This window comes from Jaculus jaculus, chromosome 9, assembly GCF_020740685.1.
Source record: "Jaculus jaculus isolate mJacJac1 chromosome 9, mJacJac1.mat.Y.cur, whole genome shotgun sequence".
In the NCBI taxonomy this organism is placed as follows: domain Eukaryota; kingdom Metazoa; phylum Chordata; class Mammalia; order Rodentia; family Dipodidae; genus Jaculus; species Jaculus jaculus.
Genome location: NC_059110.1, coordinates 83,377,470 through 83,405,460, shown reverse-complemented (window position 1 = coordinate 83,405,460; position 27,991 = coordinate 83,377,470). Strand labels below are relative to the sequence as shown.

Here is a 27,991-nt window from a genome sequence, read left to right as displayed (position 1 = left end):
ACAGGTTCACCAAAGGAGGGTGGGCTGGGGACCACTCAGCCCCCTGGCAGATTGAGACTGCCTCCCTATGCTGTGTCCCCGTGACTCTCGATAGAGAGGCGGGGACAAGCCTGTGTCCTGCGCCCCAGCTCAGTTAACAACAAATAATTCAACACCATGGGGAAAGGGGCTGCAGGAGTGGAAATCAGGGAGAACCCCAGAGCAGACCCAGGAGAAGCTCCGTGGCCTCTGCTGCATGTGGAGCAAATTCTAGAGGCAGCCTGGGAGGGGTAAGGAGGCGCTGGGCAGGGCAGCCTGGAGTAGGCACTGCTCTGCAGAGAAAGCGCAGGGCTGAGGGGCGCATGGCATAACTAGTAGTCTGGTGTATTGCAGAGTGAGATGAGGAAGGAGGAAGAAAGCAGGCTGAGGGTGGAGGATAGAGGAAGACAGGGAGAGACTACAAGAGGGCGGGAAGAGGCTAGACACAGACTAAGGAAGGGCGTGAAGGCCCCGTGAATGGAGCAGGGCAGAGTGCCATGCAGGGGCGTTTGGCTGGGCTTCTACAGTGAGCAGAGGCGTCCGAGGATGCTGGGCAGTCATGGAATCTTTGGGAAAGATAAAGTCCCCACACAGTTCTGGGAGGACTACGTGATGGGTGGCTAGAACACAATGACTGTATTGTTAAGACAGCAGTGGCCAGGGTTACGTGTGGTGCAAGCTATAATCCCAGCATTCTGGAGGCTGATGGAAGAAGATGGTGAGCTCCAGACCAGCCTGGGCTACAGAGGCAAGACCCTGTCTCAAAAAGAAAAAAACAAGCTGGGACGTGGTGGTGCACACCTTTATAGTCCCAGCACTCGGGAGGCAGAGGTAGGAGGATCTCCGTGAGTTCAAGGCCACCCTGAGACTACATAGTGAATTCCATGTCAGCCTGAGCTAGAGTGAGACCCTACCTCAGAAAACCAAAAAAGAAAGAAAAAAAACAAAACAAAGCAGTAGTCAGGGCCTAGATTAAGGCAGGAACACCAGGGTATAGACTTAAAGATAATAAGAGAAATTATGGGTTGGAGAGATGACTCAACAGTTAAGGCACTTGCCTGCAAAGCCTAAGGGCCGGGATTTGATTCCTTAGTACCCAAGTAAAGCCAGATGCACAAGATGGTGCATATGCCTGGAGTTTGTTTGTAGTGGCCCAAAGCCCTGATTTATCCATTCTCTCTCTATGCATCTGCCTCTTTCTGTCTCTGTCAAAATAAATAAATAAATAAATAAGGGAAATTATAAAATGAAACTTTTAAGTAGTTGAGGACTGACTTTGTCCTTTTGATTAGGTTTTCAGTACCTGGCAGGAATTCCCTCCCATGGCAGGCCTGAAATCCAAGCAGAGAGTAGTTGGTTTCCCCCATAATAGACATGCCGCTATTGCACCAGTTGGTACATTTGGCCCGCTGGCCAGCTATAGGGCTTGTGGGTGCACTGCTGGTTAAGATCGTTAAGGACTTTTCTCTCCTTGCAGGCTCCATAGCTCTCTGATAGCTAGTCAACAGGAAACAGCCTTCCATCTCAGCTCCACCTTTGTTTCTCAGTATTCTACAGCTCAAGCATGTGGACTCTTCCGTGATAGGATATTACGGTCTAGTTCTGGTGGGCAACCTGTAGTGTTTTGGGAGCCTCAGGGGCCTCCATGCCAACCTCTTGCTGTAAGGTATCTATCTCATCCTTGGCACTGGGATTTTCTAGTAACAATCTGTGGCTTTGGGCACATTATCCACCTCCACAGGGTACTTCTGCCCAAACCTTCTCTTTTTTAATTTTTTGTAGCTAGTGAAGTAGGTTTCCATATGGCTTACTCGTAAGGTCTTTAATTTTCATTAATCCTCCTTCCACCCTGTTCTCTCCTCCATCCCCTCCTTTGGCCCTACTTAGGCCATTACACCCCCAGTATTCTGCCTTCCACTTGTATTTTACTATGAGCCCTAAGTCTTCCCCTCTCCTCCCTCCCTTATAGCCCCTTTCTTGCTTTCTGGCCCCGACTACTGACTTTTACTCCAACTCACATACAAATCTAAACATTTGTAGCGAGGATCAACATATGAGAGAGAACATGTGGTGTTGGATTTTCTGGGTTACCTCAGTATAATCTTCTCCAGTTCTATCCATTTCCCTGCAAATTTCATAATTTCATTTTTCTTCACAGCCAAATAAAACTTCATTGTGTAAACATGCCACAATTTCATTATCCATTCATCAGCTCATGGGCATGTAGCCTGGTTCCATTTCCTAGCTATTTTGAATAGAGCCAAATAAACATGGATGAGCAAGTACCTCTGTATAATGTAGTAATGACTACAGTCCTTAGGGCATATGCCAAGAACTGGTATAAATAGGTCATAGTGTTAGATAAATTTCGTATTTTGTGATTTCCTTCAGGTATTTTATTTTACTTGGTATTTCAGTCAATCCCTAGGTCCATAGATATAAATCTAATTCATGGAAAAGAACTGTGTAAATTAAGAAAGTTTTCACACTTGACTGAGGCTCCTTTTATCTCAGGCTTTGCATACAGCCTGATGGGGCCAGGACTGGGGTACACTTACTTCTTTGGTGGAAGAAACATCCAATCATGTGTTGTGCTCAATTTAACCTCGTACCATAGTCTGAATCATTCCCAAGGCCCAGAGCCTTAAGCATTTGCCTTGTGCAGCGCTGTTCTCACCTCCACATCCCACACAGGCACACGCACACCATGAATGAAACATCTACTCACCTCCTCATCCCATACAGACACACTCACTCCACGACTGAGCCCTCTGCTCACCTCCTTGTCTCACACAGACACACTCCCTCCACGACTGAGCCCTCTGCTCACCTCCTCATCTCACACAGACACACTCCCTCCACGAATGAGCCCTCTGCTCACCTCCTCGTCTCACACAGACACACTCCCAACACGACTGAGCCCTCTGGTCACCTCCTCATCTCACACAGACATACTCCCACCACGACTGAGCCCTCTGCTCACCTCCTCATCTCACACAGACACACTCCCACCACGACTGAGCGCTCTGATCACATCCTCATCTCACACAGACACACTCCCACCATGACTGAGCCCTCTGCTCACCTCCTCATCTCACACAGACACACTCCCACCATGACTGAGCCCTCTGCTCACGTCCTCATCTCACACAGACACACTCCCTCCACGACTGAGCCCTCTGCTCACCTCCTCATCTCACCCAGACACACTCCCTCCACGACTGAGCCCTCTGCTCACCTCCTCATCTCACACAGACACACTCCCTCCACGACTGAGCCCTCTGCTCACCTCCTCATCTCACACAGACACACTCCCACCACGACTGAGCCCTCTGCTCACCTCCTCATCTCACACAGACACACTCCCACCACGACTGAGCCCTCTGCTCACCTCCTCATCTCACACAGACACACTCCCACCACGACTGAGCCCTCTGCTCACCTCCTCATCTCACACAGACACACTCCCTCCACGACTGAGCCCTCTGCTCACCTCCTCATCTCACACAGACACACTCCCTCCACGACTGAGCCCTCTGCTCACCTCCTCATCTCACACAGACACACTCCCTCCACGACGGAGCCCTCTTATCACCTCCTCATCTCACACAGACACACTCCCTCCACGACTGAGCGCTCTGCTCACCTCCTCATCTCACACAGACACACTCCCACCACGACTGAGCCCTCTGCTCACCTCCTCATCTCACACAGACACACTCCCTCCACGACTGAGCCCTCTGCTCACCTCCTCATCTCACACAGACACACTCCCACCACGACTGAGCCCTCTGCTCACCTCCTCATCTCACACAGACACACTCCCTCCACGACTGAGCCCTCTGCTCACCTCCTCATCTCACACAGACACACTCCCTCCACGACTGAGCCCTCTGCTCACCTCCTCATCTCACACAGACACACTCCCTCCACGACGGAGCCCTCTTATCACCTCCTCATCTCACACAGACACACTCCCTCCACGACTGAGCGCTCTGCTCACCTCCTCATCTCACACAGACACACTCCCACCACGACTGAGCCCTCTGCTCACCTCCTCATCTCACACAGACACACTCCCTCCACGACTGAGCCCTCTGCTCACCTCCTCATCTCACACAGACACACTCCCACCACGACTGAGCCCTCTGCTCACCTCCTCATCTCACACAGACACACTCCCACCACGACTGAGCCCTCTGCTCACCTCCTCATCTCACACAGACACACTCCCACCACGACTGAGCCCTCTGCTCACCTCCTCATCTCACACAGACACACTCCCTCCATGACTGAGCCCTCTGATCACCTCCTCATCTCACACAGACACACGCCCTCCATGACTGAGCCCTCTGCTCACCTCCTCATCTCACCCAGACACACTCCCTCCACAACTGAACCCTCTGCTCACCTCCTCATCTCACACAGACACACTCCCTCCACGACTGAGCCCTCTGCTCACCTCCTCATCTCATACAGACACACTCCCTCCACGACTGAGCCCTCTGCTCACCTCCTCATCTCACACAGACACACTCCCTCCACGACTGAGCCCTCTGCTCACCTCCTCATCTCACACAGACACACTCCCTCCACGACTGAGCCCTCTGCTCACCTCCTCATCTCACACAGACACACTCCCACCACGACAGAGCCCTCTGCTCACCTCCTCATCTCACACAGGCACACTCCCTCCACGACTGAGCCCTCTGCTCACCTCCTCATCTCACACAGACACACTCCCACCACGACTGAGCCCTCTGCTCACCTCCTCATCTCACACAGACACACTCCCACCACGACTGAGCCCTCTGCTCACCTCCTCGTCTCACCCAGACACACGCCCTCCATGACTGAGCCCTCTGCTCACCTCCTCATCTCACCCAGACACACTCCCTCCACAACTGAACCCTCTGCTCACCTCCTCATCTCACCCAGACACACTCCCTCCACGACTGAGCCCTCTGCTCACCTCCTCATCTCATACAGACACACTCCCTCCACGACTGAGCCCTCTGCTCACCTCCTCATCTCACACAGACACACTCCCTCCACGACTGAGCCCTCTGCTCACCTCCTCATCTCACACAGACACACTCCCTCCACGACTGAGCCCTCTGCTCACCTCCTCATCTCACACAGACACACTCCCACCACGACAGAGCCCTCTGCTCACCTCCTCATCTCACACAGGCACACTCCCTCCACGACAGAGCCCTCTGCTCACCTCCTCATCTCACACAGACACACTCCCACCACGACTGAGCCCTCTGCTCACCTCTTCATCTCACACAGACACACTCCCTCCATGACTGAGCCCTCTGATCACCTCCTCATCTCACACAGACACACGCCCTCCATGACTGAGCCCTCTGCTCACCTCCTCATCTCACCCAGACACACTCCCTCCACAACTGAACCCTCTGCTCACCTCCTCATCTCACCCAGACACACTCCCTCCACGACTGAGCCCTCTGCTCACCTCCTCATCTCATACAGACACACTCCCTCCACGACTGAGCCCTCTGCTCACCTCCTCATCTCACACAGACACACTCCCTCCACGACTGAGCCCTCTGCTCACCTCCTCATCTCACACAGACACACTCCCTCCACGACTGAGCCCTCTGCTCACCTCCTCATCTCACACAGACACACTCCCACCACGACAGAGCCCTCTGCTCACCTCCTCATCTCACACAGGCACACTCCCTCCACGACTGAGCCCTCTGCTCACCTCCTCATCTCACACAGACACACTCCCACCACGACTGAGCCCTCTGCTCACCTCTTCATCTCACACAGACACACTCCCTCTATGACTGAGCCCTCTGCTCACCTCCTCATCTCACACAGACACACTCCCTCCACGACTGAGCCCTCTGCTCACCTCCTCATCTCACACAGGCACACTCCCTCCACGACTGAGCCCTCTGCTCACCTCCTCATCTCACACAGGCACACTCCCACCACGACTGAGCCCTCTGCTCACCTCCTCATCTCACACAGGCACACTCCCTCCATGACTGAGCCCTCTGATCACCTCCTCATCTCACACAGATACACTCCCACCACGACTGAGCCCTCTGCTCACCTCCTCATCTCACACAGGCACACTCTCTCCATGACTGAGCCCTCTGCTCACCTCCTCATCTCACACAGGCACACTCCCACCATGTCTGAGCCCTCTGATCACCTCCTCATCTCACACAGACACACTCCCACCACGACTGAGCCCTCTGCTCACCTCCTCATCTCACACAGGCACACTCCCTCCATGACTGAGCCCTCTGATCACCTCCTCATCTCACACAGACACACTCCCACCACGACTGAGCCCTCTGCTCACCTCCTTGTCTCACCCAGACACACTCCCACCACGACTGAGCCCTCTGCTCACCTCCTCATCTCACACAGACACACTCCCACCACGACTGAGCCCTCTGCTCACCTCCTCATCTCACACAGACACACTCCCTCCACGACTGAGCCCTCTGCTCACCTCCTCGTCTCACCCAGACACACTCCCACCACGACTGAGCCCTCTGCTCACCTCCTCATCTCACACAGACACACTCCCTCCACGACTGAGCCCTCTGCTCACCTCCTCGTCTCACCCAGACACACTCCCACCACGACTGAGCCCTCTGCTCACCTCCTCATCTCACACAGACACACTCCCACCACGACTGAGCCCTCTGCTCACCTCCTCGTCTCACCCAGACACACTCCCACCACGACTGAGCCCTCTGCTCACCTCCTCATCTCACACAGACACACTCCCACCACGACTGAGCCCTCTGCTCGCCTCCTCATCTCACACAGACACACTCCCTCCACGACTGAGCCCTCTGCTCGCCTCCTCATCTCACACAGACACACTCTCTCCATGACTGAGCCCTCTGCTCACCTCCTCATCTCACACAGACACACTCCCTCCACGACTGAGCCCTCTGCTCACCTCCTCATCTCACACAGGCACACTCTCTCCATGACTGAGCCCTCTGCTCACCTCCTCATCTCACACAGGCACACTCCCACCATGTCTGAGCCCTCTGCTCACCTCCTCATCTCACATAGACACACTCCCACCACGACTGAGCCCTCTGCTCACCTCCTCATCTCACACAGGCACACTCCCTCCATGACTGAGCCCTCTGATCACCTCCTCATCTCACACAGACACACTCCCACCACGACTGAGCCCTCTGCTCACCTCCTCGTCTCACCCAGACACACTCCCACCACGACTGAGCCCTCTGCTCACCTCCTCATCTCACACAGACACACTCCCACCACGACTGAGCCCTCTGCTCACCTCCTCATCTCACACAGACACACTCCCTCCACGACTGAGCCCTCTGCTCACCTCCTCGTCTCACCCAGACACACTCCCACCACGACTGAGCCCTCTGCTCACCTCCTCATCTCACACAGACACACTCCCACCATGACTGAGCCCTCTGCTCACCTCCTCGTCTCACCCAGACACACTCCCACCACGACTGAGCCCTCTGCTCACCTCCTCATCTCACACAGACACACTCCCTCCATGACTGAGCCCTCTGATCACCTCCTCATCTCACACAGACACACTCCCACCATGACTGAGCCCTCTGCTCACCTCCTCGTCTCACCCAGACACACTCCCACCACGACTGAGCCCTCTGCTCACCTCCTCATCTCACACAGACACACTCCCACCACGACTGAGCCCTCTGCTCACCTCCTCATCTCACACAGACACACTCCCTCCACGACTGAGCCCTCTGCTCGCCTCCTCATCTCACACAGACACACTCCCTCCACGACTGAGCCCTCTGCTCACCTCCTCATCTCACACAGACACACTCTCTCCACGACTGAGCCTTCTGCTCACCTCCTCATCTCACACAGACACGCTCCCTCCACGACTGAGCCCTCTGCTCACCTCCCCATCTCACACAGACACACTCCCACCATGAACCCTCTGTTCTCTTCCCCATCCCACAGAGACACACTCCTGCCATGACTGAAATCCCGTTGGCATTGTACAAATTTATTTCCCAATGGGCTCCTTGTCATCACAGGCCAAGTAGGAGCCATCTTGTCTGAATCTTCAAGTGAAGCCTATCTCTCCTATGCCTACCCTGTCCTACCCATGGTTGTAGGAGTTCAAGGACTGCTCATAATATTGGCTCCTCTCTCCATCCCTGAATGAAATCCCCCTACCTTCCTATAAGTGGAAAAGCTGAGACCATAGCATCTCCCAGGCTCTTCATGCAATTTCCTCCTGTGAAGCTCAGCCCCAGGTGGCCCTTGCAGTGTTACCATCCAGTGCTGCTTCTCCTGGACCCAGCAGCACAGTCCCCCGACCCTCCACATATGTTCCTGCTCCTTGCCTCTTTCATTGCCACAAAGTTCTGTACCCCTTGTGGCTCCCCAGGACAGGTAGGCAAAAGGTAGTACTTACACCCACTTTCCAGATGGAGAAATGGAGGCTTAGAGAGATGACTCATTTGTGGTGGCCCAACCAGAGCCTTATGGTATTCCTCCAGCTCAGATCAGACTTTGCCTAAGTGCCCTTTGGCATGTCAGGAGAGAGGAAGGCATTTTGATGATCATTACGGACGGTGATGCAGGGTGTCAGTTTGCAGGTGGGGTGTCTCAACATCTGGAGTGACCCCAGGACTGTAGAGGAGAGGGTGGTGACCACAGTCCACAGCAGGTTATAGAACAGGGATTGGTGCTCAGCATGAGCTCTCTAGGGCAGGATCCCCTATGCAGCAGGCCTGAGGCACTGCCTGCCCAGGTTTGTCAGGATCTGGAGATGCCTGGACATGTGTGGAACTTTATGAGGGTTTGGGTTCAAGACTCCCTGAAGTTTAGCCCCTCAGTGAGCAAGAGTTCCTATAGCCCAAGGGTGAGGTGCCCCGCGAGGGGCCTTGTTTAGGTTAGGCTGTAATGACAACCCCATGAGGCCCCTGCCCACTCCCTCCCCAGCCCCTGCCCTGCGGTCACTGTGCTGAACCCTGGGTCTGGCGAGCCTGGTCAGTGGAGCCATGTAAGGCTCCAGCAGCAGGAAGTGCCTTTGGCCAATCTGTTTAGTGGTTCTTCGGGGCAGTAATTCTGGGCCTTTGTTTGTCCTCTGTTGTGGTAAATAGCAGGTAATGACATTTCCAGTCCCCGGCATGGCTCAGCGCCACACATCTCGCCGGCTGCCCTGCAGCTGCCACACTTGGGCCGGCCTGCCATTCTTCACTCTCAAGTCACCCCTTTCTTCCCAGTGATGTTTCTCCTACATCTGCTGGCTATTCACTAAGTATAGCTCAGGGCACACTTTGCCTGTCCTTCTGCCCGGCAGAAGGTAGCTCTGCTGGTGGGGAGGTGAGGGGAGAGTAAGCCAGTTCCTCTGCCGTAAGCTTCCAGCAGTCCCAGCCTCCAAACCAAGAATAAGCCCCCAGCATACAACTCAGTGGGAGAGATATTTGCCTAGCATTATAAGAGGCCCTGGTTTTTATTGTCATCACCCCTCAGAACCCCAACCCCAAAGGAACCTGGCCTTTAAAATTTTTTTTTTTTTTTTTTTTACTTATTTGAGAGAGAGGGAAAGAGAGAATGGGCATGCCAGGGCCTCCAGCCACTGCAAATGAACTCTAGATGCATGTGCCACCTTGTGTATCTGGCTTGCATGGGACCTAGAGAATCTAACCTGGGTCCTTTGGCTTTGCAGGCAAGCGCCTTAACTGCTACACCATCTCTCCAGCCCCAAACCTGGCCTTTAAAGGAGCTTTGGGTGCTCTTTAGCTCTCTTCCTTCCAAATTCTTCCTCACCCTGTCATCTACCTATGGGAAGAAGGGCTCTCCTGGGGCTGCAGATGGGGAAACTGAGGATGAGGAGAGTCGCTTCTGCCCTGAAACCACATTGAAGTGCAGAGAGTTTTGTTGGCCTTCAAGGACACAGTGCCTGAGCCTTGGGTCTCCAGCCTAGGGAAGGAACTGCCTTGCATGGTGGGGTCTACTACCAAGCTTTGAGGGCTAGTGGAGGCCCATGAGCCTCCAAGTTCATTCCCTGCTTCAGCATTTGTTCATCTTGTTGAAGTACAGCTCTGCTCACTTCATTTTTGCCCCCTCCCAGGTCTTCAGTGGCCCCCCACAGCTCATAGAATAAGCTGTGTGTCTCCACGTGCTACCCAGAGCCCTCAGTCCCTCCCTGGCTGCAGCCTACTGACTTCCACAGCAGACATGAAATATGCACCGGCAAGACCAAATTGCACCCGCCTGGTGTGATGTCACCTGGCCCTGACCTGTCACTGTTGTCCTTGCGTCACCAGGGTCCCTAATTAATCATTAGAGCCTTTTCTCCTCAGAATGTTACAAGCTCCAGGGTTTTTGTCTAGGCTGCTGAAGTTTTCAAATTAAAAACAAAACCATTCCAACAGGTATGCAGAGAGGCCCATGCTGGACCCCTAGGACTGGCGGAGCTGCCTGCGCGTGGGTAGGGGCAGTGCTGGGAGGTGTGAACCATCTCCTGACTTTGGCCGGCTGACGGTTTCAGGGGGACTTGGACTGGACATTTTCACCTGCAGACCCGCCGGGCCTCCCTACTCCTCACTCTGCTCTCTGTCAGCTCATCGGGTGGGCAAGTGGTTGTGTGGTACCCAGCTTCAAGCCTCATGACTGTACTCTGGGTCCCTCTCACCTCCTCTGGGTCCTAGCTGGTGGTCTATCCCCTTCTTAGATTCTCCACCTCACGAACTGGGTCTCTCTGTCTCCTTGAGCCCTGGGCCCCTCCCTTAAGCCCTCCTCACCCTCACCTCTGCCAGCTCCCCACCGAGCTCCTGACTGCAGAGTGGAACCGCACCTCTGCTTCCCACCTGTTCTTCCTGCCACCTCTGCTTTGCCTTTTAGGGTGCGACTTCCCCAGGGCTTGCCCTTAGTGGTCTCTTACTGTTTTCTTTTTCTCCCTTAAACTCTTATTAAGATCCACAGTGTGCTGAGGTCTAGGCCAAGCTCTGGCCTTGTTCAGTAACCAAGGCAGGCAAAGCCTGGGTCCTCTTGATGGTCTGTCCTGGGTGTGGTGGAACCAGGAATGTGCACACCTCTCACTGCTGGAAGTGTGCTAATCCCAAGGCTTCCCTCATCCGTTAAGTCTCACGTGCCACCCGTCTCTTCTGTTGTCTGCCGCCCTAATCTTTCTCCCGGACCCGCCCTGTGACAGCCCTTCATGGGGTGGCAGGAGGAATGACGACTACACTGCTAGTCTTGCTCCATTGCTCTCCCCTGCCCCCCCCCCATCCTGAGGGCCTGTTGTCCATGCTCACAAAGATCAAGGGGATTCTGGGCCACCAGTGCACACCGGGGTGTTCCGGAAAGACAGTCTCTACTAAGAATAGAGATGATGGACTGGCTGGAGAATGAGTGGGTCCCTAAAATAACGTCCCTTCCCCCTGTGAGTGCTACCAGAAGACACCATAGCCCCAGACATCGGGTGAATTTGGCCAGGCGCTCTGTGTGCATGGTGGTGCGGTCGGGAATCAGGAAAGACACTAGTGCGTCCCAGGGAGCCCAAGAAAGGGAATGAGGATACCGATGAGTAAGCCCTGAGATATACAAATGGGGCTGGAGAGATGGCTTAGTGGTTGAGGTTTTGCTTGCCTATGAAGCCTAAGGACCCATGGTTGATTTTTTTAAAAATATTTATTTATTTACTTGATAGACACAGAGGAAGAGAGAGAGAAAATGGGTGAGCCAGGGCCTCCAGCTACTGCAAACGAACTCCAGACATGTGCGCCCCCTCATGCATCTGGCTAACGTGGGTCCTGGGGAATCAAACCTGGGTCCTTTGGCTTTGCAGACAAACGCCTTAACCGCAAAGCCATCCCTCCAGTCCCCCACGGTTGATTTCTCGCCAGATCCCACATAAGGCAGATGCACAAAGGTGAGGCAAGCACAAGGTTGCACATGCCCACGAGGTGGTGGAAGTGTCTGGAGTCCAAGTTCAGTGGCTGAGGCCCTAGCATGCCAATTCTCTCTCATTTTCCCTCTCTCTAAAAAAAAAAACCAGAAAAAAAAAGATGTACAAATGTTCACCATGTTCACCAGACATGAGGTACAACCTGGGCAAAAGCCTGGCAGCAAGAGACTAGCCATGATTACAGGTGCGGACAATGAAGCACGGGGCAGGCGTGGCGGGTGTGGTGAGCTGAGGGGCAGATGAGGCTGGAGGGCGAGGGCGAGGCCTGTCGGGGAGGCTGTGTGTGCGTTTTCACACGCATGTATTGGTCTCCTGTTCTCTCCCCATTACTCTGTGGGCCTCACCATACCTTTTGCCTGATCCGTGGTCTTGACATCATTGTCCCTGACCGTAGCTGACATTGCTGTCCACATTCTAGGGACAGAGTGGTGAAAGGCTAACCAGAGACTCCTGCCTCACCCTCCCAGGGAGACGTAAGCTTTCCCAAAGCCGGCTGGACTATGTGTCTTTGTAGTCTCCAAAACTACAGGAAAAAGCCAAGGGGTTTTCTCCTGTCCTCATACAGTCACTTAGTATAGCGCACATCTGGGAACTCTGGTCACATGTGGAGATGCATTTCCACCAGTGACCAATCAGCTGGGGAGCAGATTCTTCAGCTGGGTGCTCTCTAGTTCAGTTCCACAGGACTGTGCCCCACTTCAAATGCTAGTCACAAGTCTAGCCTCCGGAACTTCTAACCAACTGGCCACAGTTCCTTTCTTGGATTGTACTGATTTGTTAAGACATCTCACAGAGCTGAGGGAAAAACATTTCCGGTGTATTAGAGAGGACATTGCAGAACATCTGAATGAAGAGGGGAGGTGTGAGGGAGGGCCATGGTACTTCCATGCACCCTAAGGTGCTCCAGCCTATGTGGAAGTCCCCAGAACCTGGTCCTTTGGGGTTTTTGTTTGTCTTGCCCTGCAGTATAGGGTCTCGCTGTAGCCCAGGCTGGCCTGGAATTCACTATGTAGTCTCAGGGTGGCCTTGAACTCATGGTGAACTCATGCCCACCTACAGAGAGAATGAGCCTCCAGCCACTGCAAACAAACCCCAGATGCATGCGCCACTTTGTGCATCTGGCTTTACATGGGTACTAGGGAATCAAACTCACGTTGCTAGGCTTTGTAGGCAAACGCCTTAACTGCTGAGCCATCTCTCCAGCCCCTTTTGGGGTTCTATGGAGGCTTCATTACACATGCATGACTGGTTGTGCCCTTGGCCAATGGCCGTTGACTCAACCTTGAGCTCACGCCCCTCCCTTGAGATTGGGGGCGGGGATAAAATCCCAACTATATAATCATGCAATAAAGTCTTTCTGGTGACAAGCCCATTCCTGAGCTATTTTAGAACTCACCAGCCAACCTCATTAGCATAGAAAAGACATTTATGGGCTGGAGAGATGGCTTAGTAGCTACAGCATTTGCCTGCAAAGGCTGACTGAGGTTCAGTTCCCCTGAACCCATGTAAGCCAGATGCACATGGTGGCACACCATCTGGAGTTCGTTTGTAGTGGCTGGAGGCCCTGGCGTGCTCATTCTCTCTATATATCTGCCTCTTTATTTTTTTTCTCTCTCTAATAAATAAGTAAATTAAAATAATTTTAAGAAGACATTAATTTGTTTGTTTTTATTTTTAGTATTTTTTTGAGACAGGGTCTCAAGTAGCCCAGGCTGGCCTCAAACTCATTATGAGGTGCAAATGACCTTGAACTTCTGATCCTCTTGCCACATCCACAGTGCTGGGGTTATAGGTATGTGCTACCACACCTGGTTTATAAGGTGCTGGGGATTGAACCCAGGGCTTTATGCATGCTAGGTAAGAACTTTACCAACTACGCCGGGCATGGTGGCACAAGCCTTTAATCCCAGTACTTGGGAGGCAGAGTTAGGAGGATCTGCTGTGAGTTCGAGGCCACCCTGAGACTCTCTAGTGAATTCCAGGTCAGCCTGGGCTAGAGTGAGAACCTACCTCAAAAAACAAAAAACAAAAAAAGGAACTTTACCAACTGATCTATAACCCCAGCCTTGAACACGCTATTGACTATTGTGGCCGGGCAAGGCCGGGCGTGGTGGCGCACGCCTTTAATCCCAGTACTCAGGAGGCAGAGGTAGGAGGATCACCCTGAGTTCGAGGCCACCCTGAGACTACTTAGTGAATTCCAGGTCAGCCTGGACTAGAGTGAACCCCTAATCCAAAAACAAACAAACAAAAAACCATCAAGGCAGATGACACTACCTACACAAGACCCTCATAATAGAAGAAAAGATCATGACATCAAAGTAAAAGAGAGACTGATTGAGAGGGGGAGGGGATATGATGGAAAGTGGAGTTTTAAAAGAAAAGTGGGGGGAGGGAGAGAATTACCATGGGATATTATACACGTTGTCAATAAAAAAATTTTTTTTAACTCAAGGCAGAGGCTGGACTCTGGCTAAAGTGCTTGCTTGCAAAGCCTGCTGGCCCAGGTTTGATTCCCTAGTATCCGTATGAAGCCAGATGCACAAAGTGGCACATTTATCAGGAGTTCATTTGCAGTAGCAAGAGGCCCTGACACACTTACTCTGTCTTCTCTCTCTCTCTCTCTCTCTCTCTGCTTGCAATTAAATAAAAACACTCATGGCAACCCTCCTGCCTCAGCTTCCCAAATGCTAGGATTACAGCATGCACCATTTCTTCAAGTTTCACAAGACATTCTTATCATGACAGAGATTCCCAGGGCCTTAGGGGCTACATGTTGGGAAATGGGAAATGGGGAAGAAGTACATATTTCCAAGTACCTACCACAGGCCCACAAATGAATGGGTTGTCCTGAAACCATAGGATTTTGGAACTAGGTCTGCTTAGCCACCTGAGCTGGAACTGGGTGGCCAAGGCTGATCTCAGCACCACCCCACCCCCAGACCCCTGGGAGGCTCCATGGTGGTCCCTGAGGAGCCAGGCAGGCTTGCCCGTGAGCACTCATGGCTGCTGAGGGGAACGGGACAGAATGCAGGTAGAGAAAACAAAATGTCCCCAGTGCTGTCTGGGAGAACCAGGCTCCCTTGGCAGAGCCCAGGCCAGGCGACTTCCTGGCAGCAGGTGCTTGTCGGGAGAAACTGTGTGGGGGAGGCCCAGCTCCGGGCTTCTGTAATGGTTGTTATGTAATAGGGCCTAGCTAGGGAGGCGAGGCTGGCTTTGCTCAGGATTTCCGGTCCCTGCAACGCCTCCCTGGTGTGACCAGTATCTGTCTGGGAGGTTTATTATCGGAATTGCTCCATCATCCACCGGCATACCCCTCAGCCTCCTCAACCTTTGACATCCATGTCCCAAACCTGCAAGCATCCTGGAGGGTTCCAGAGCTCAGCTGAGAGGCAGGATTGGGAGTGAGGCCTCACCCTCCACTTCCTAACCCATGTGACCCCTGACAGACATGCCAGCACCTAGTTCTGATCTCGATCAAAGCCCAACCCACACGGAACACTGAACCTATCACAAAGCATACCGTATATAAGCTCTTCCTTTTAGTTTATTGTTTTTAGTGCTGGGGCCCCACACATGTTAGCAAGCATCTCCCACTGAGCCACAACCCCCCAGTCCAATCTTGTTTTTTTTTTTTTTATGTTTTATTTATTTGAGATAAAGATTGTGTGGTGGTTTGATTTAGGTGTTCCCCCATAAACTTAGGTGTTCCAAATGCTAGGTTCCCAGCTGATGGAGATTTGGGAATTAATGCCTCCTGGAGGCAGTGTATTGTTGGGGACGGGCTTATGGGTATTTAGCCAGTTTCCCCCATGCCAGTGTTTGGCAAACTCTCCTGTTCCTATTGTCCACCTTGTGTGGGCCAGGGGGTGATGTCCACCCTGTGCTCATGCCATCGTTTTCCCCTGCCATTGTGGAGCTTCCCTTCAAGCCTGTAAACCAAAATAAACCTTTTTCCCACAAGCTGATCTTGGTTGGGTGATTTCTACCAGCAATGTGAACCTGACTGCAACAGATTGAGAGAAAGAAGAGAGAGAATGAGCACTCCAGGGCCTCTAGCCACTGCAAATGAACTCGACACATGTGCCACCATGTGCATCTGGCTTACCTGGGTCTCGGAGAATTGAACCTGGTTTCTTAGGCTTCACAAGCAAGTGCCTTAACCACTAGGCCATCTCTCCAGCCCCATATCCTGCTCTTATGTTAAACTGACCAGGGTCCCACATGGCTCTGACATCTCTTCCGTAGGTGAGCTTAGCTAAACTGTCTAGCATCTCTGGGCCTTTGATTCCTCACCAATGACGTTCAGATTGTCAAGCCTTCCTCCCAGGGCCTTTTTCCACCAAGATTAAATGTGATAATGATAATGTGTGTTGAGTGCTGAGCGTGGTGCCAGGCATGGAATAAATGCTCAATAAATGGTGGCTATTATCATTATTAGGAGTTGTAACTCCAAGTAACTACGCGGCAGGCAGCAAGATTGATGTGAGCTGGTTTCCTTAGCCACAGGGCCTTTCCCTGCCCTCAGTCTCTCCTGGCCTGGAAAGGATTTGATTCACAGAGTTAGGCTTAAGACTCAGCCATCTCTTCCTTGGTGACTAGTGGGATGCAGAAGCAAAGGGGTGGGCTTTAGAGCTGGAAGAGACTAATGAGGGGTCCAGGAAGGCTTTGCATTAGTTAGTATGTGGGGCAGAGGAGGGGACTGAATATGTATGTATGCATGTTGGCCTCTAATCCTCACTCACCCCAGGGAGAAATAGTGTCATCTCTTGTCTCCCCTCCTCCATCTCTGTACCCCCTCTGTAAGACCCAGGCTTGTCCCGTGGATGTGGAGTCTCCTCACAGGCTCCTGGGCAGGACCTGCCGGGGCCCCTTTTCCTTGTCTTGGAAGGCTGCAGAGAAATCTAGTTGATCTCTTCAAACCCAGGAGTCATCTACATTCTTTTTCCCTGCTATTTTAAAATTTAAAATAATGTTGTAGGGGTTGGAGAAATGGCACAGCAATTAGCAGCCTGGGCTCAATTCCCCAGTGCCCATGTAAAGGCAAAGGCAGATGCACTAAGTGGCTCAGGCATCTGGAGTTTGTTGGCAGTGGCAAGAGGCCTTGGCACACCCATTCTCTCTCTTTCTCTCCCTTCTTCCTTCCCTCTCTGTCTCAAATGAGTAAGTATTTTCAAAACTAACATTATAGTTTGGAAAGGCACATGCAATTGATTATCCCATCCTTAGCCCTGAGGTTCTGATACCTCAGAGGAGATGGACCCCTCATGGAAGAGCAGACTGGTGGCCATGGCGGGATGTTAGTGGAAACAAGCATGCAGGGACTGACCAGCCTCTGAGGCCGACATTGACCTTTACGTGGGAAGTCTGGCTCCAGGAAGCGGTTTCTGGATGTCTCCTGCAGCGCTCTGCAGACAGCTGCCTGGGCCTTTGTGTTTGTGCGCATGATTCCTTTCTGCCGTGTGCTTTTGTGGAGGTGCCGCCGAGGCTCGGCCACTCAGACCGGGATTTGTGAGTGTTTCTCCTATGGCCATGCAAGTTGTTCCTCCTCTTTCTTTTTTCTTTTGGTTTTCTTTGAGACAAGGTTAACCTGGAACTCAGAATCCTCCTGCCTCAACCTCCTGAGTGGTGACATCACAGGCATGTGTCATAACATGCAGGTCATGGGCATTTTTTGGCAAGTCACACTGGGCACACTCTTAACACCTCCATGTTGTCCACAGACGTCTGTTGAGTGAATTAACTTCTTGAGACCAAGGGTCATGTTTCTTGCTTCCTACTTTGGCTATACATGATTTGGCTTCCTGTTGTTTTACAGTCTTCCTCTTTGCTTAAGTTCTTACTGATACCATTACTCCCCACACTGTGTTCCTACCTCCACACTGCATACCTCTTGTCCTAGTGGGAACAGCTCATGCCTTTGTTTCCCTGACCCTCTGGAAATGAGGAAGAAACCCCAAATTCACGTTCTGTTCTTGGGGTGGGGGGACAGAAGTTCATTAATACCAGAAAGAGTTAACAAGGTAAGGTGCTGAGGCACTGTCCTCCCCGCCCAACCGTGTTCCCAGCCAGCTGGGAGCTCACCTGTCTCAAGAACCCTGAGCATGACACAGAAATGAGTCAAAGCCACACCTAGTCATGATTTCTTCATACGGGCCCTGTGGGTGCCAATAATCAAGAGCTGAGGCTGTCGCCGTTTAAACCCTCCCCTCCACTTGGAATGCTGCGGAGGCTGTGTGAGTGGCGTGTGGGGCAGGCATATTTTGGAGCTAGTCCTGAAATCTGTAGGAAGTGCTGGTGGCTTATTCCAGTTGATGAGGTGGCTGGGAGTCGGGAAACTGGCACATGTCTGGGGCTTGCAGGTGGTCCTTACGGTGCCATTGGCTCCTTGGGTGGAGGGGAACCTGCCTGGCTGATTGAGTTGGCCGCTGGCTGCAGCTAGATTCCCTGGCAGAGTGTGGGGATGAGAAGCCAGTCACCTCCAGGCTTTTGGCTCAGGCCAAGCAGCAGTGACTGCATCTCTTTGGGCCCCGTTTGTGACAGCATTTGAAGGGGGATCAGGACAAGGCCTGGAAGCCTGTGTTCCCTCAGCCCTGCTGACTGGGTCATGTCCTAGTGAGCGGGGCTAGGCTGTGCCCTCTCCTACTTAAGAGAACTTATACTTCTTAAAGAGGGCCGGGGCCCAGGGAGCCAGCCTTGCCTTCACTTGGGGTGAGGAGGATGAACTTGGGTCCAAGAAGGAGTAAAAAATGTCCTGCCCAGGAAGCCAGGCCTGGCAGGGGCAGCTGGAGCTGACATCTGGGGTAAGACAGGACAGGGTTCAGATTCCAGCTCCCCATGGTCAAATTACTTAGATTCTTTGTAAAAAACACTTGCCTCATAAAGCCATTATAGAAATTAAATGATAGTCTACAAGAAATAGCTAGGTCAGTGTCTGTCATGGTATAAACACTTGATAAAATGTGTATTTATAATATGTATGTCAATATCCGAGCAGTATATAAAGTCATCTGGCAGCAGAGCCTGGGATCTTGCACTGATGAGTCTGTGGTGACAGGCTGCTTCGGGCCCCTCCGCCCAGCAGGGCTGATGGTGCAGCCACAAGCTTGGCTGACGATGTCTCAGGCATCAAGTAGGGCTGAGCCTGCAGTCGAGGGGGTAGTGACCCAATGACACCACCTGGGAAGGTTGAGGTGATATGAGGGACTGTCCGCATGTGAGCCACAGCCCATCTCCAAGCCTAGACACCTGCCTGTCTCTCCTAGCACTCAGCTCCTGAAGCCTACCCTGGCCCGCATGTGTCCAGATCTGGTGAAGAAATGATGTCAGGGCAAATGTTTTCCAAAGAACTTAGCATAGACTTCTCCTAAATAGGAATTCTGAGGCTGGGGATATAGCTGTGTCAGCTTGCAGGAGGCCGTGGATCCCATCCCTAGCACAAAAAAAAAAAAAAAAAAAGAAGAAGAAATAGTTCTGCTTAGCCATTTATAATAGATTCTGACTTTGCACAGTTGGATTTGCATTTTGGCCAGTCTCCTCCCAGACAGTTGTATGTGTGCAGATCTCCTTCTAAACCCACGAGGTTGTATATACATATTCATATGTGGAACATCATACGATGCCAACTGTTTATAACCAGCTTCTTTTTTTTTTTTTTACTTCCTGCACATATCACTTTGTTTCATTGTATATACAGCCTTGTCAGTATTTTTTGTCACTTTCTCTACATTGTCATCATTTTTACTGCTGGCATAGCTTTCCTCAAAGCACAGTTAGATGCCTTTTCCTTTTGTGGATTTGATTTCAATCATCAGGAACACAGTATGTGGCATAAAGCACGCACTTGGAGCCTCTCTCTTCATATCGCCTGGGCACGTGCTGGGAACAATTGGTGTCGCTATTTCTTTTCCTTGCTTTATTCCACTCTATGGACCACCCCTCTGTTGACACCACTCGAAGCATATTTCCTAATAAGAAGCCATCTCACTCACCAACATTAATAACTAATTGGAGGAGGGCTGGTGAGATGACTTAGTAGTTAAGGTGCTTGCCTGTGAAGCCTAAGGACCCATGTTCAACTCTCCAGATTCCACATAAACCAAATGCACAAAGGTGAGGCAAGCACAAGGTTTCACATGCCCGCTAGTTGGCACAGCATCTGGAGTTTGATTGCAGTGGCTGAGGTCCTGGCGCCAATTTTGTCTGTGTGTGTGTGTCTCTCTCTCTAAAATTAAAAAAAAAAAATTCATTGGAGGGGCTAGTGAGATGGCTTAGCAGTTAAGACGCTTGCCTGTGAAGCCTAAGGACTCATGTTTGACACTCCAGGTCCCACATAAGCCAGACACACAGTGATGAAAGGGTGCAAGGATGCACATGCACACAGGGGCACACGCATCTGGAGTTCCGGTGCAGTGGCTAGAGGCCCTGGAGTGCCCGTTCTCTTCTCTTTCTCTCTCCCTCTCCCATAAAAAAATAATAATAATATTAATTTGTTGGAACTTTCAGGAAAGTCATTGTCCAAAGAGGTTTTGCTCATTTATAAATGCTGCTGTCAGTGAGGTATCCACTGTGGACAGACAAAATTGTTCATCCTCAAAACTCCTAAAACAGCCGGGCGTGGTGGTGCACACCTTTAATCCCAGCACTCAGCAGAGGTAGGAGGATTTCCATGAGTTCAAGGCCACCCTGAGACTGCATAGTGAATTCCAGGTCAGCCTGGGCTACAGTGAGACTCTACCTTGAACTCCCTCCCCACAAAAAGGCTCCTAAAACCATGCCTTACATAGAGTGCTGATAAATATTTGTTGAATTGAAGCAGAAAATATTTCTAAGCTGGGCACAGTGGCACATGCCTATAGTCCCAGCCCCTCAGGAGGCTGAGGCAGGAGGATTCCTTGATCTCATGAGTTCTATTTGAGTCAATCTAGCCTGGGTAACACAGCAAGACCTTGTCTCTAAAAACAATCAAATAAATCAATAGTAACTGTCTTTAAAATTCACTTCTGCAGCAGTTTACATTTTTCAGGTGTCCTTGTATAGGACGTCTGAGTGCAATTTCGTCTATTTTAATTGATGGAGCACTGTGAACATCACTTTCTGTGTGGTAAATGTGGATCCTGTGAAGCGCTCTGGGCCTGTTCAGGTCTGTGTGTCTGTTTGTCCAGTTACTAAATGGTCCTAGATGGCTGACCTGAGATGGTGGGTCTGTTCCTTCCTACCCTTCCCTGGTACCTCACCGGCAGCAGTTGGGGAAGCATGTCGTGGAGCATGGGAGGAATGGCCAGTGACAGGGCTCCCAGTGAGGATTTGCAGGCAGCCTGGGTTTAGAGTGCCTGAGTTGGGTTTGGGTGTTCCTGGCCTTGCCTTTTTTTTTTTTTTTTTTTTGAGAGAGAGAGAGAGTCTCAAGTTTTCTAGGCTGGCCTGGAACTTGCTATGTATCCAAGGATGAGCTTGAACTTCTTGCCCTTCCTGCCTCCACATCCCCAGTGCTGGGATTATAAATGTGTACCAGCATCCCTGATTAGCAGTGGTGGTGTTTGAACCTAGTCCAAACACTCTACCAACTGAGCTACATCCCAGGCCCTTGGGGGCCTTTTTGTCATGCTTTCTGGCTCTTGGCTGTGGTCTGGGGAAGGTATGGAATTGGAGTTCCAGGCATAATGGAAGTGAGTGACATTTAAGAGGACCTTGAAGAGGGTGCCCAGTCCAGTCTCAGCCCAGGATCTACCCCAGGAATGGTCGGGGGGGGGGGGTAGGCATCTCTGCTTGCCCTCCTCATGCTTAGCAAAGGACCCTTTCCTCTGAGGCCTGCTCAGCTAGTGTGGTCCTTTGAATGTATGCCCCCCATGGTCTCAGGTGGGGCGTTTCTTTTTTTTTAGTATTTTGAGATTGAGGGAGAGAGAGAAAGGGAGAGAATGGGTGCGCCAAGGCCTCTAGCTGCTGCAGCTGAACTCTAGACACTTGCGCCACCTTGTGCATCTGGCTTTACATGGGTACTAGGGAATCGGACCAGGGTTGTTAGGCTTTGCAGGCAAGTGCCTTAACTGCTGAGCCATCTTTCCAGCCCTAGACTCAGGAGTTTTATTAAAGCCTGTGACTTGGGTCTCCAGCCGCTTGGCTGGCGGTAGTGTCACTCGGGGCGGATCCTGGGGTCCAGCCCTGCGGCGTGTTTGGGGGCAGATCTGATTTTCAGCTCAGAGGTGTGCAGCGCAGTCTGAGCTCCGGCAGGGCCCCTGCTGCTCGCCGCTGTCCGCGCTGGCTGCTTTTGGCCTTCTTGGCTGTTCTCGGCTTCTCCCGGCTTGGATGTCTGGGGCAGCTTCCACCTCTGACGGGCCCCTGGAATCTGAGCGCTTACATAAGTCCCCTCCTCCCCAAACTGTGCCCGGATTGGATGTGCATCCCAGCAGCGTGGAGCTGTCTATAACAGCTGGATCCATCTCCTAAGACTGAGTTCCCTCTGGCCAAGCAATGCCACCTCCTCTAGAAAGCCGATGCTGCGTGTGGCTGTCCTCTGAGACCTCCCAGCATCCCACTGGCCAGCACCACTTGGCATCGATGCGAGCATGGCTGGGGAGCACACTGTGTCGCCGTGCTCCGTCTCCGCGGCAGGTGGGTGTAGTCTTGGAGATACACCATCATGCCTTCATCAGCTTACTCTGCAGACCAGGCACTGGGAACCGGAAATTGGACAGAAATAGACATGACCTCTGCCCTGTCTGACAGCCTAGTAGAGGGAATGACAGTCCTCCCACCCCTGGAACAGAGAGCAGAACCATAACCTTGACAGTGGAAGAGAAGAAGCACTAGCCCGCAGTGGACGCTCCTGCTGGCTAAGGCATCAGAGGAGACTGCGTAGTCAGCTGCTTCCTGGGCAGAGCGGCGGCACATGCCTAGGGCCAAGGGCAGGGGCAGCACAAGGACCAGGGACTGAGAGAAGGCCAGCGTGGCTGGAGCACAGAGTGGAGGGCAGGGTGGTGGAGCAAGAGGTAGGTGGGAGTAGAGGCCATCAAGAAATTGGGGTCCAGCCTGAACAGTCATTGTGGGCCGTGGAAAAGGGGGTAGGCCTCATCCCAATGCACCAGGAGTCTTCTGATGTCTCTGAGGCTGGCAGGGATGGGAGAAATGACATGATTAGGTGTGCATCTTGGAAAGGCCAATTGGCTGCGTGTCAAGAACTAATTGGAGGCAATGGAAGCTGGCCAATGTAGGGAGGCATATGCTTCAGGCCAGGCACGGGCGGTGGCAGTGTGGATCAGGCAGGAGTTAGAGAATGGAGTTGTCACGTCTAAGAGGTACCTGGAGTTCCTGGGTGGGTCACCTGGTGGGGTGAGGGTGGGGGAGGGTCAAAGATGAGTGCTGGCTCTGTGCATCTATCTGATGGACTCACACCCAGCACTGAGAGGGGTGTGCAAGCAAAGGGCTTCACTGTGCACAGTGATAAACACACTCGTGAACCATCTCCCTGACCCTCATACCTGTGACGTGGGTTACTTGTTGCTACTGATGTGCAGGGAGAGAGAGGCCCAGAGGAGGTGCCAAGTGCTTTGCTTCTGTCCTATAGACTAATCCCCAAGTCCGCCCCCTTCCCTGTGTTCTCAGGGCTGGGACATATGTTTGTGAAGGGCTGAATCAAGGAACTGCATCTGTCTAAGAGCCTAGAGTTTTGTCACTTCTGGTCTGAGTTAGGCACAGAAGTGAGATGTGGTTGCTTTCACGCTCAGATGCAATTCCAGGGTTCAGGATGCCGGTGGCAGGAAGCTGCCAGGTCCCAGAAGTCAGTGCTCCATTGCCAAGTCTGCTCATGGGAAGCCCATCAGGGCAGGAAGCAGGGGCTCCTCTCGACCACTGCGCTCCCCCACCCCGTCCTACCAGATCTATCAGTGACAGCTCTATTGGCATGGATTGGAAAGGCTGGCTCACCCTTTCTCAAGTTTTTTATTGTTGTTTTAGTTTTTTTCTTTTTTTTAATTTACTTATTTATTTGAAAGTGACAGAGAGAGAGAGAAAGAGGCAGATAGAGAGAATTGGTGCGCTAGGGCCTCCAGCCACTGCAAATGAACTCCAGACGCGTGTGCCCCCTTGTGCATCTGGCTAACGTGGGTCCTGGGGAACCGAGCCTCGAACCGGGGTCCTTAGGCTTCACAGGCAAGCACTTAACTGCTAAGCCATCTCTCCAGACCTGTTTTGGTTTTTTTGAGGCAGGGTTTCATTCTAGCCCAGGCTGACCAGTGTGGCCTCAAACTCACAGCAATCCTCCCACCTCTGCCTCCTGAGTCCTGGGATTAAAGGTGTGCGCCACAAAGCCCAGCTTGTTGTTTTTTTTTTTACAATAGCTGCTTAATTTTCAATATTGGTGCCTGGGAACAAAGACCAAGCCCATAAGGAGAAAAGGCTTATTATGTTCTTATTGATCTGAGATTTAATAGAGTAGTAATTCTGTATTATTTGAAGTGGAGCATGTTGTCACCATGGCTTCCACGAGTGGTGGCTGTAAACCTGACAACAGGGCTATGCACACGTGAGTGGGTGTGCCCCACCCTGCACCTTCCCGGCCCTCAAAGCACTACAAAAGACAAGGGGTGGGGGAGACGTTCAAGGCAGCCCTCACCATTTCTACCTGGGGTGAGACAGGAGTGGCTCTCTCTCCGGCAGATACCGCAGACCTTGTCCGAACCCACAGAGCAGGCAGCGCTGGGTCCTGTGCTGGGGAAGGTGGGGACTCTCTTCTCTCCTCCACCTGCTTCAGAGGGGAGCTGATCTGTGATGTCATCTCAGGAGGGCTGCTGCTGTGTGCTGCTCCTGGCCCACTCTGATGGCCCTGTGTCCTGTGTCCCAGGGCTGTGGGCAGAGGGCAGGACTGTGTGTGTCTGTGTGTGTGTGTGTGTGTGTGTGTGTGTGTGTGTGTGTGTGCGCGCGCGCGCACATGTGGGTTCTTGTTTCCTCCCATGGCACAGGCCTTTCATCCATCAGGCAGAGTAACCAAAGACATGGGCATTCCTACCCTTCAAAACCCCACTTAACTCTCCCTCCTGGGATGCAGCTAAGCCACCCTCATCCTTGGCAGGGTGACTCCTGAGCGAGTCACAGCATTTGGCCAGGTGCACAGTGATGAAAATGTCCTATCTCTGTGCTATCTCAATAACTCCACCAGCTAGCTGTAGCAGTTGAGCCTGAAATGAGCTCAATGTAACTAATAAGCCGTTTTATTGAAAAAATGTTGGCGTTTTCTGTCTTAGGAATAGAACCCAGTGTATTATGCAGGGTAAGCAAGTGCTTTAAACACTGAATTGCATCTCCAGTCCCTAACTTCATTTTAAATAGTTGTCTGTGGGCTGGAGAGATGGCTAAATGGTTAAAGGTGCTTGCTTGAAAAGCCTGATGGCCCAGTTTCAGTTCTCCAGTACCCAACGTGGCTCATGTGTCTGGAGTTCCTTTGCTGCAGGTGGAGGTCTCGGTGTGCCCATACCCACTACCTATCTCTCTCTCTACTTATCTATCTCTCTACCTGTCTCTCAACTAAGAAAGCATTTACAAACCACAGATAGCCACCTGGCTAGCAGCTACTGTAGTAGATGGTGCAAGCCTAAAAAGAAACCTGTAGGGTTTTAGAATAAGGTGCGAGGTTTACCACTAATAACAACAACAGTTACACACATTTATTGAGTGCTTATTATGCGCTGATTACTTTTTGTACATATCTAGTTAATTCTCAAAGTGATAAGTGTAAGTGAGAGCATGTGAGGCTTAAAGGGACTGGAATAGTCCCCCTAAGGGGTCCACCCGGTCTTGCCTCACCCAAAGCCTGTGTCACAGCACCATGCCGCTCTGCCTTTAACAGGAGCTCAGAGCAGTATTTCAGGAACATGACCAAAGCTTCTGACACTGCGGGACAGAAGCTTCTGTTGCCAGGTTGATAGAGGATGCCAGGCAAAGCCAGACTGGCCTCGAGCCAGCGCTGGGAAATATATGAGCGTGTACCATGTGTGAGCATATGGTCAGCTGCATTCCATCCCTAGTGAAGCCTTGGGTTGGGGTCAGCTGGGTTGCCACTTCTGCCCAGCCATTTGAGAGCCTTCAGCCTCCTCCCAGGGACTGGCCCAAGCAGAATCAAATCTCAGCTGCTGAGGTGATGCTTAGCATGTGGAGGGAAGGGCTTGATTGCCTTCCCAAGCTCCAGAAAAAGGTCCTGCTTGGTGGCTAGCAAGCAGTGTGGTGGGCACTCTACAGCATCTCCAAGCCTCCATTTCTCCCTCTCTTCAGGGAAGAGTAGCACTTATCTTCTGCATACTTTGTGGCCAGGGTGGCTGATCCTGGGAAACACAATTGCTCCATTAGTGGCAGTCCACCATTGGCATTTTAGTCCTACCTGATTTCGAGACCTTGATCTCATTCAGCAGCTGTGGGGAGGACAGAGCTCTCCGTGTTTCAGAATGTGCTGTCAGCGAGTCTCATAAGGGTAAGAAAGCAACGAAAGCTGGCCTCTCGGAGAGCCACACCTGAGGTGGCAGCTTAGGGTCCAGCAGACAGGCTTGCCCCATGAGAGGCTCATCCAAGCCTGGCAAAGACCCCAAAGCCTGGACTGGCATTTAGTAGCCACCTCTCCTTTCAAGAGACCCCAAGAGCTGAGAGGACCCACAAGCAGCAATGGATAGCTCCAAAGAGACCCTCCATGACTGTGCTTGATTCACAAAGACCCCAAGCCTAGCACCTTCCTAAGAGCTACAGAGGGACCTCCTATGGATGCCTGGGACCTGAGAGGGACTATCCTGCTGGCCCAAAGGGCCAGAGCTTAGATCAGGTTCTGTCTTACTTGGAGAATCAGAGAAGTACCGTTTCTCACACCTGATGCTCGGATGGTGGCCAATTCATGCCCCCACAAATGTGTCATAGCTTCCCTCCTGTGTGTGCTGGCTCCCTCCCCTCCTGCAGAGCCCGGGCTAAGCCTCTCAATCAGGCTGGTGACACATGCATTGGGAAGCCAAGTTGGTGACATTTCTCTCCATGGAGAGGTGTGCCTCTTGCTCAGTTGGCAGCCTGCAGAAAAGGCCAAGTAACAGATCCAGCCTTCCCTCAGCAGGGGTCTGGAGAGAGCCCCCCACACTACAGGAACCAGAGGCTCTGCAGCCTCCAGGATAAGCTGCCATCGCTGAATCACACGGCCTGTGTAGACTGGGAACCAGCCCCAGCCCCAACAAATCCACCTCTGCCTCCCAGTGTTTATCCTGGCCTTCCCCACCACTGCTTGTTGCTGTGCCTTTAGGGGAAGCAAAATATGTGTTTAGATGTGATGAGTTTAAACAACTCCACAGAAGGAAAAACACTAGTGTCTGCAATCTGCCTCTTTATGTCTGGAAGAAATGATAGGATGGCTTCAGAGTCAGCCCTGGATCACATCCTTCCTTGTCATGCGATCTTGATCACGTTCTCAAGCCCCTCCACACCCTCAGTTCCTCATTAGCAGTAGGCTTAACACCTGCCTGATAGGAGTCCTGGGATCATTAGGCAAAAAGCTGTGTATTCTGGCTGTCATCAGGATTTCTCTCCTAACCTGTCAGGCATACATAGGCATGTTGGGGTCTGGTTCTATGCGAGCATGTGTTCCCTGTGCTGGAGCACCGTACTTCCCACCCACACCTGCCGGTAGCCGCAGTCCGTTATGCAAAGGCCCCGGTGCCTGCTGTTGAGTTTGCCTGGATCTCCCCCAGGTATTGCGTGTTTGGGTGATTTCCAGTTCTTTGCTGCTTAATATGGTCCTGCTGTGAATATCCATCAGCTTCTTTTGACATGATTAACAGAACAGAATTATGGGGGATGGAATTCGTCGTGTGGAGACCCATAGACGGGCCACCTCTGCTGGTCCCCAAAGCTATCCAAGGATTCCTGGGTTAGCCAGACCTGTGGAGGCATCTATCCTTATAGCTTGAAGCCAAAGCCAACCATCTTTTCAGACGATGCCAAAGTATCCCTTGGGTCCCACTGCCCCGGGCCCACAGCCAAGGAGGAAGTGGCTGAGGCGTT

The 27,991-nt window shown here is 52.1% G+C and overlaps 1 protein-coding gene across 6 annotated transcripts in view; it reads left to right on the top strand.

The window, feature by feature from the left end:
- Window positions 1-27,991, top strand: part of Rph3al (rabphilin 3A like (without C2 domains)) — a 192,495-nt gene that overhangs the window by 106,485 nt on the left and 58,019 nt on the right. The window lies entirely within an intron of this gene.